Consider the following 8,319-nt stretch of genomic DNA (forward strand, 5'->3'; position numbering starts at 1 on the left):
ACTATGCGTACTGATCTGTTTTTGAGAATATGAATTGTCGCACAGTACACTTAACGTTGAAGTAGGTTTCATGACGTCATCACAGACGAATTAGACAACTATATTGCTCTAGGTTGTAGGTTCGACTCCCGTAGTCACCACATTTTGATATGATTCAGTCCTTTTCCTGTCTTCTGACGCTTTACTCAGTCTCATTGAAATAGCATTGTATAGTGTACGAGTTAATTTATTTCGAAAAAAGAAATATATCAATGATATCGTTGTCCGTCTTTGCGTCGATTTGCTGCAATCCTCCAAATCCATTGATAGAGAGAGAGAGAGAGAGAAAGGGAGAGAGAGAGTATTTATTTTCGTCCAACCAAAATATATAACACACGGCAGTGATGGTGGTACAGAAAATATGCATGCACAGTATTCGGTATTAGATAGGAATGATCGATGAGACCGTGACGGTCATCTAGTCTGATCACACCAGCATCAATAACAGGTACACTTTGACTCTAAACAGCCTGACTGTAAAAAATGTTAGTTTAAAAAGTAGAAAAGAAAAATATAAAAAAAGAAGGAAAAAGAAGAAAATGAAACGATGGTAGCAAATGATCCATGAAGCAATGTCTGGGCGAGGTACGGCAACAGTGTTAGTGTAACGACAAGAGGTGATCAAGTAGGGCTTTTTCGAATCTAATATAAGACAGTTCACGGTTATGTGGTGGTAATGCATTCCAGATGATAGGTCCCGAGCAGTCGATAGATCTCTTTGTTAGGTTGCTATTGGGTGGTGGTAAGTAGATATTTCCTTTAGACGAGGATCTCGTGTAATGGGAGTGGGCATTTTTAGCATGCATGAAAAAGTCATCAAACACAGGAGTCAAGCTATTGGAAAAATATTTGTGAATGAATTTTGATACTTCGAAGCGATATAGTTCGTCAACTTGCAAAATTCGGTGCTTACGGTAGTAAGGCGATAGCAGTGATGAGCATCGGAGCGGAGTTTTGCCAATTTTGTGATACTCGGAGTGGAGTCGGAGTTTACTACAGATATTTTTCCGGAGTTTTCCGGAGTATTGTAAGTTTCGACCCCGATATCTTTCGATAGCTCTGACCAGAAGACACTATTGATTACAAACCAAAACACAGACAGTTGACACCTTGTAAAGTGGTAATATGACGGGTAACATGCAAAAATGATTACCAAGCAGACATGGGGTGATTACTTCATGAATGTAATCGATTGCGATTACGATTACTTCTAAATCACGCGATTACGATTACGATTACAGCAAAATCAGGACGTAGTCGATTACGATTACGATTACATTGGAAAAGTAATCACGATTACTCACGATTACATTTATTTTGCTTCTTAGAACTAATCTTACAAGATATATTGAAGACAATACAAGGATTGCGTCGACAAGGCCTAATGAGATAACAACAACTTTCTCAATAAATGATGCGCTATTTGCTTGTTGCGTCATAATGTACGCATTGCCCAACTTAATAAGGGACGATTTATCGCATCCAACCATTTGCATTCTTGCCCGGTCCGTAACTGCCGCACCTCAAACTCCCCAAATAGGGTGATGAGAGCGCTCGAAGAGAACTCAAAAGTATTTGGTAAAACCAACATTAATTATAGAGTATTTTCGTGAGATTTTATTAACTTGAAATTTTTTTTTCGGGCTTTGCGATTTAAATGTCTCTTGATAGCTTGATTTTGAAATGCATACCTCTCACCGTCATGAAAAACCCCAGCCACCCGCAGAGGAAGATAGACAGGGCAATTATTTTTTCGTGCGTCTCACGAACGTTTTTCTCTTCGCCATCTACGTTTGGGTGACTGCAATATCTTTTGATGTTTTATATAACAGACCGGAGGTCACGAATTAACAACATAAAATGAAGTAATTACAACAACATACCAGATGTTATAATTATGAATTACGTGCCCTCAGCTCCACAGGTAAATCTGACTTTCGGGGACTGAGAGAGGCCTAAAATGAATAGTAACATAATGCAATTACTAATATTATTGAAAATAATTTAGTCTTCAACTGGAAAATTGACCACCTTATTGGGGCCAAAAACCAACGTTCGGAGTGCGGGACGAATTGCTGTTTTTGTCCTTATTTTAGCTACAACCCACGCTATCATGGCATATAAGCGGATGGTTATGGCAGCAGGTAAAGAATTGCGAAATAACGATTGGCGCCCGTTTGAAGTATAGAGTCATAAGAGAATAAGATAAAGTGACCATAAAATTCTGCCTTCTATTTAGTACAGATACTGCACGCTGCCGTTACGAGAAACGGCAAAGAACGGTTCGGTTATGATATAGGCTACATCAGCAGCTGTTGATTTTAAATGCTTCGTTGTGGAAATTGAGATGCTTTATTTGGCGAGTACAAAATTTCAAATCTTTGCTCGGTGTACAGACGTAATAGGGATGGTGGGAACCTCTGAAAGGCTCAGGTTCGTGTGAACGTGAACCTCTTTGAAAGGTTCTGTGTGAACACGAACGTGAACCTCATGACGTCACGTGACGTCGTATTTCTAATTCCAACCCTACATTTTAGTGAAGTTATAGCCTATATTAATGTACATGCCACTATGCTAAAGTACAAATTGACGTTTTAAACGTCGGCAAATGTTTCATCTGGGGCAATCAATTGGTATAATAATCTCATAAAATCAATATCTTCCGTAGCTTTGCCCACAATTTTGACGAGGACTTGCTAGGGAATATAAGCTTACGACTTACCGGTCCAAGCCAGCCCGACAATGTATTCGGAGACTAAGTATTGAGCAAAGTGTAAAACGGATTCTATACTTGCTACCGATATTACCCCATTAACAAATTTTACAGCAGTAGCCAACACCCCAATCCCACGGATTTTGTTTTTAAGGTACAATAAACATATGAAGTCAAGATTGACCACGTACACCTGCTAGATGTTTTACATTAGACAACGATATCAATTCCTTTGATTGGTCGAATAAGCATAATTCTCTGGCTACATGTAGTGCATCTCGCTCTTGATGTTGTGTCAATGCTGGTCAAGGTCACAGCAGAGAGTCACTAAATATTCACAAACGGAATGCTGGTTATTTGGAGCTAAATTTTTGAGATTCTCAAGGTGCATGCTCGTTCAGTGTTGATTTTTTTTATGCTGCCAGCGCCATGCATTGAGTGGCCAGCAGTTGAAATGCAATAAATTTCAACCAAAGCTGTTATAATGAAGTGAAAACTGTAATATGTGAAAAAAGGTTTACAGTTCAGAACCTACCAAGGTTCGTTTGTGAACGTGAACCTCTAAATTTCTGAGGTTCAACACACACAGAACGCGAACGTGAACCTCACGTTCACACCATCCCTGGTACGTACTGCATAGGTCTGCTGCTCGCCAAACATCAACAGACAAATTGCGTTTAACTATAAGCATAACCTTTAACCAAGCATCAATACATAAGTTACCATTTGCAACTAGGCAGAATGGTGATTATTATCCTGCTGCGAGGTAGTGGCGTCTGGAGTGTTGCGATAACCCGATATATCACAAGGCAGGTGTTTTTACAATCACACTACAATGTACGTCGAATATCTATTTACCGACAATGTGTGGATACTTCTTACGCAATCATGAGCGAAGCTAATACTTCTTACGTAATAATAAGCAGTGGTGTTTGTACATCAGACGTTTCTACTATCATTAACCTGGTATAATATATTTCCTTGTTCGCGAATGTTGAGTTTATGTCATAGTCCTTGTACGAATAAAAAGTAATCGCTCTTTCACAAAGAAATCGATTAGATATGGGAAGTATTCGATTACGATTACTTCGGAATTTTTTCGAATGTAATCGATTGCAATTACGATTACTTGAAACTGCTGTAATCGTCGTAATCGATTACGATTACTAATCGCGATTACCCCATGTCTGTTACCAAGTGCATAAAAATCAGCCTTCTGCACTGCAATTGGGGACTGAAGAGTAACCTAGTGATCTAGCAAGGCATTTTCGTTGAGCAGTGTCTGTAGTTCACAAAATTGAAGGCACCCAATATCATTCGCAGTGCATCATTTGCTCCCTGCCTTGAGATGCAGTCTTTGAATCCACAGCTGAATGTCACCATATTATGAGATAAGATCTCCAGAATCTTCCACGTTGCTGTCATTTCAGTCTTATATAGTCACATTCCTCCTTGCGTATTTGTTTCGTGACTGATTTTCATGCTACCCCAGTAATTGTGCGAAACATTTACAATCAGCAACATACAGCCGGGCTTCCCTATGGTAGAACCTTTAGCTACCATGATTCTTTCAGCAAGTTCATGATCATAGCGGAATATATCCCATTATCCTGATGACATTCAACATAGTAATAGGTCCATTTTGTGGAAATATATTCCCAACGTTGGTATCACTTGAAACAAGATAATATCCCATACCACTTTTGTGATAACTTTTCGCAACTTTCATTGTACTTGCAGAGACTCACAGAGACATACCAGCATCTAAGCCCGCTTCAAAGATTTCAACAATACATAAATCACTAAGGTAAGCGGATCTTACCCTGTAAAAACAAAATATTTCCTATTTCTGAACAGCCACACTAAATAACTACAACCGTCTGCTTTGCTCTGCTCGCAGCTCGCATCAACTACGCTTCCTTCAATATTGATTGAAGCAATCAGTCATCCAGAACTCTTCTGAATTTTCGTTGGATTGAGAAATGACTTTCATGTGATGAGTAAAATCAGCACCGCAATCAAGTTTCTGCTAGTGGTCTGTCTCATACTTCAAATTCCAGATATCATGTAGCAGCTTTAAAATTGGAGGTCATTTGGTCAACTCCAAGGAGCGTCGATCGGTGCGTCAGTGATGCATCATGTCTGTTTAGTGCAGTTCCATCAACTGTTTCATGGCGATGCGGAACTTTATTTACTGTAACCTGTGATGTGATCGTCGATTTTATTGGTGTTAGTGGTAGTTAGTTCGAACTGACTGGTTTTCCTTCGTCCTTTTAATATAATGGCTGAACCACATTCGACGTCAAGTGTGTTACCCACGAAGACGCAGAAAAAGAGTGACGTGTGGAAGGATTTCACTCTGATGCTGCATGATAATAATGGCCTGTATACTGGGTTTGCGAGATGTCAAAATTGCAATGTTCGGCTAAAGCATCACAAGTTGACAAGTGGTACGTCGCATCTTCGAAGGGCCAATTTTATGTGGCAGATGATGGGATAGTGATCAGTTATACTGTGTTGGAGCACAAAAGGGGAAAGGTGATATTGATGAGTGTTGCTGTAGAAGTGATCTAGTAGAGTTTTAGATTGGTAACCTATTCTTGTGGGTTCAGTAATTATCTGAGCTATTCCATAAGAATCAAGCATTTCACGGTACCTTATGTTGAATTTGGTGATCTTCAGCAAATCAATATTTATGTCTCCCATAATAAATATTTGTTCGTTAGCTGCTGTTAGCATTTCCAGTATATTTGAGAATTCGTCAAGAAAAGTCTCTTGCTTCGTTCCTGGGTGTTTGTAGATGACTGCCACTGTGAGAGCTTTTTGTACATGTACTCTGATAAATATATATCCGACGCCTTCGGTTTCAAATTTTACGTCGGGCATCATGTCATATCTCAGACCGTCGTTGATGTATAGTCGAGAGGTGGTCAAAGTAGTCAAGAAAGCTACTCAAGTAGAAGTAGAAGTAGCCACGAAAAAATCTACTCAAGTACGAGTCGAAGTACTTCTTCCATAAGCCCCCTAAAACTACTTGAAGTAGAAGTAGAATTGACTGACTTTAAAAGTACTCAAGTAAGTAAGTAGTTGTGAAAACGATCCTAATTCGTTCACATGGATTGTAAAAAGGTGCATATTGAGCTACGCGAAAGGTGACGAGCTTGATTCATATTGATGCATACCAGCAGGTATCCAATTTTCGATAGCATAAGCAATCGTCCAGATCATGGGAAGAATTTGATAGGATTGATATGGAAATGCGATACTTATCCTCTGTTTTCTCGAGCAGCACGTTTTAGAAAATAGCATGGTATGGCGCCATCGCCCATATTATAAGGTCCGTAGTTTAGTCGAAGAGCAATACGGAGAAGTTGTATAGGATACGGTGTAAACACTTTGCACGATTAGAAAACGTTAATAAAAAATATGGTGGACCGTAAAAATGCCATATTGTGTAGCTTCATTTCCGGAAATTAAAGGCATTACTACACTTGCTTTGATACTTCAACATGTAGGCTATGTTATCCAGACAAAAGAACTGATTTTAAATATAACTCAAAGTATATGATAATGGGAATTGAAAATGAAACATAAATACTACTTCTAAAAGGGGAACACGTTTTTCGTGTTTTTAGTCAAGAAAGTTTGAAGGGTGGTATGCTAAAACAGCTCTAAAACAATGTTAAAACAACTCTAAAACTAACAAAAATGTCAGAGTCCGCTTTGCCAGGTTAGGATGCGCCATGGACATGCTAGATTACGATGTGACAAGTAAATGCTAGATTGCGAAACATCGATTTCAAACATGTTGATGATCCATATATACTGTGATGAATTATTTTATGTGGGCGAAGGGGAAAATGTGTTGTAAACGCAGGAATATTTAGATATCTAATTCTAGATATCCCTGTGTGAACGGAACCACGCCAACTTGCTACCTCAGATATATAGTGTATCTGCTCTCCAGAGCCCATATCATCTCTCGATGATGAAACTCAGCTTTACCTTCCAATTCGGTTCCCAATTTATATTCTACGACGCGATAACTTTCCCTCTGTATGATCATTTAGGCTTCTATTTCTGTTGCAGGACAGCTTTGTGTGATTCTTTGATACTACCGCTGTCGACCACAATAAAGTTTGGAAGGGACTCGCGTTCGTCGGAATCGGACTGACATTTATTGCAATAGCATTATTAAGATAATGGATACTCGCATGTTTTGTCTCATGTAATATTTTAAGAATACAATTCTTCATCGTTTAATCGCGTACATTTTACTGTAGGATGGATACCATTCAGTCATAGTTTGGTGATACAGCCCATAAAGAACTTTCACTTTATCATGATCCGTAAGTAGTAATTGATGGTACATCCTCTTTTCAGCTTGAAGATGTAGATCAGTGGTTCTCAGCCGGGTGTCCGCGAAACCTAACAATAATTCATAACCCAATTTGTATTTTTATAAACGGGAAATCACGTGGCACAGTTTCGCTTCAGTACTAGTAAAACTCCAGAGCTCACATCAACAGTATGCAGTGACGTGCGGTCCAATGAGGCAGGTGAGGCAGTTCCTCACCTGTCGTCAGGGTGAGAAAGTGAAAATTGTGAAAACCCTCTATCAGTCGATGATTATTGATATTTGCCATCAATGTTCATAAATAACTAAATTATAACATTTTTCACCCAACATCATCAATTTGCATAATTATCATTCAAACCTACAGCGCGAAAGGAGAGATAAGGCGCAGGTGATGCACGGGCGGGTCGTGCCTAATCTGCGACAATGCCATTCATCATAATTAGCTCGGAATTCATAATAACTGGTATCAACCAGATGCTATCGTGACACTGATTCCCAAAATTCAAACATCAACAGTTTCAGAGCACTAGAACCCCCTTAAAATCGAAAATGACATTCGGCTTTATTACAGACAATGCCATCGCAGAGTAACAATAGCCAGGTGAGGCACAAACGAATCTGCCTCATGCACTATTCGCTAACAATTGGACAATCGCAGCACAGTTAATGAGTGAAACGCGCTATCGATTTCGGAATCCAACAGTCTTGTAGGAATTATATAGTAGCGACGGCCAATACGTAATGTGGAGCAAATACACTCCCTTGTGTAGCTGTTATGTATTTTCCATCCGTAGCTGCATTAAATCGTGGTATGTGATAGCTACTTGCATAGGCTGCATTGTCGTTTGCCGTGGCCTTTATGCTGTGTTCGACTGCAATACCTACAACCCTTAATTGTGGTATGTGATAGCTATACTTACATAGCCTGCGTTGTCGTTGTTTGTGGTCAGTGGTGCCACTCCTAGTGTTTTTACACTAGATCTAGTGTATTTTGACTAAGCCTAGTGTCTTAGTGTATTTTCTTTCGATATTCGGCAAATCTCGTGTTTTTTACTTGAAATATTTGTAAAGGAGGATGCTATTTTCATGTGATTCGACTAATTTATACCGGTACTTGAAGAGATAGGAATTATTATCCGTCTAAACTTGTCCATTTAGCACAATGGCAACGTCTATCAGTGTGCAAATAAAATGCTCTCTATACATA

General features: G+C 39.2%; 1 long non-coding RNA gene across 2 annotated transcripts; it reads left to right on the forward strand.

Moving 5' to 3' along the window:
• The first annotated feature begins 4,658 nt into the window (after positions 1–4,658).
• Positions 4,659–8,319, forward strand: LOC145440610 (uncharacterized). Of its 2 annotated transcripts, none has more exons than XR_013915580.1 (2): positions 4,659–5,290; positions 6,842–8,319. It is a non-coding gene; the product is annotated as an uncharacterized LOC145440610 (long non-coding RNA). The 2 variants fall into 2 exon arrangements; XR_013915581.1 differs by having other exon boundaries at positions 4,659–5,202.

Source organism: Botryllus schlosseri, chromosome 6 (genome assembly GCF_051294905.1).
Source record: "Botryllus schlosseri isolate E-star chromosome 6, Bs_hap1, whole genome shotgun sequence".
Taxonomy (NCBI): domain Eukaryota; kingdom Metazoa; phylum Chordata; class Ascidiacea; order Stolidobranchia; family Styelidae; genus Botryllus; species Botryllus schlosseri.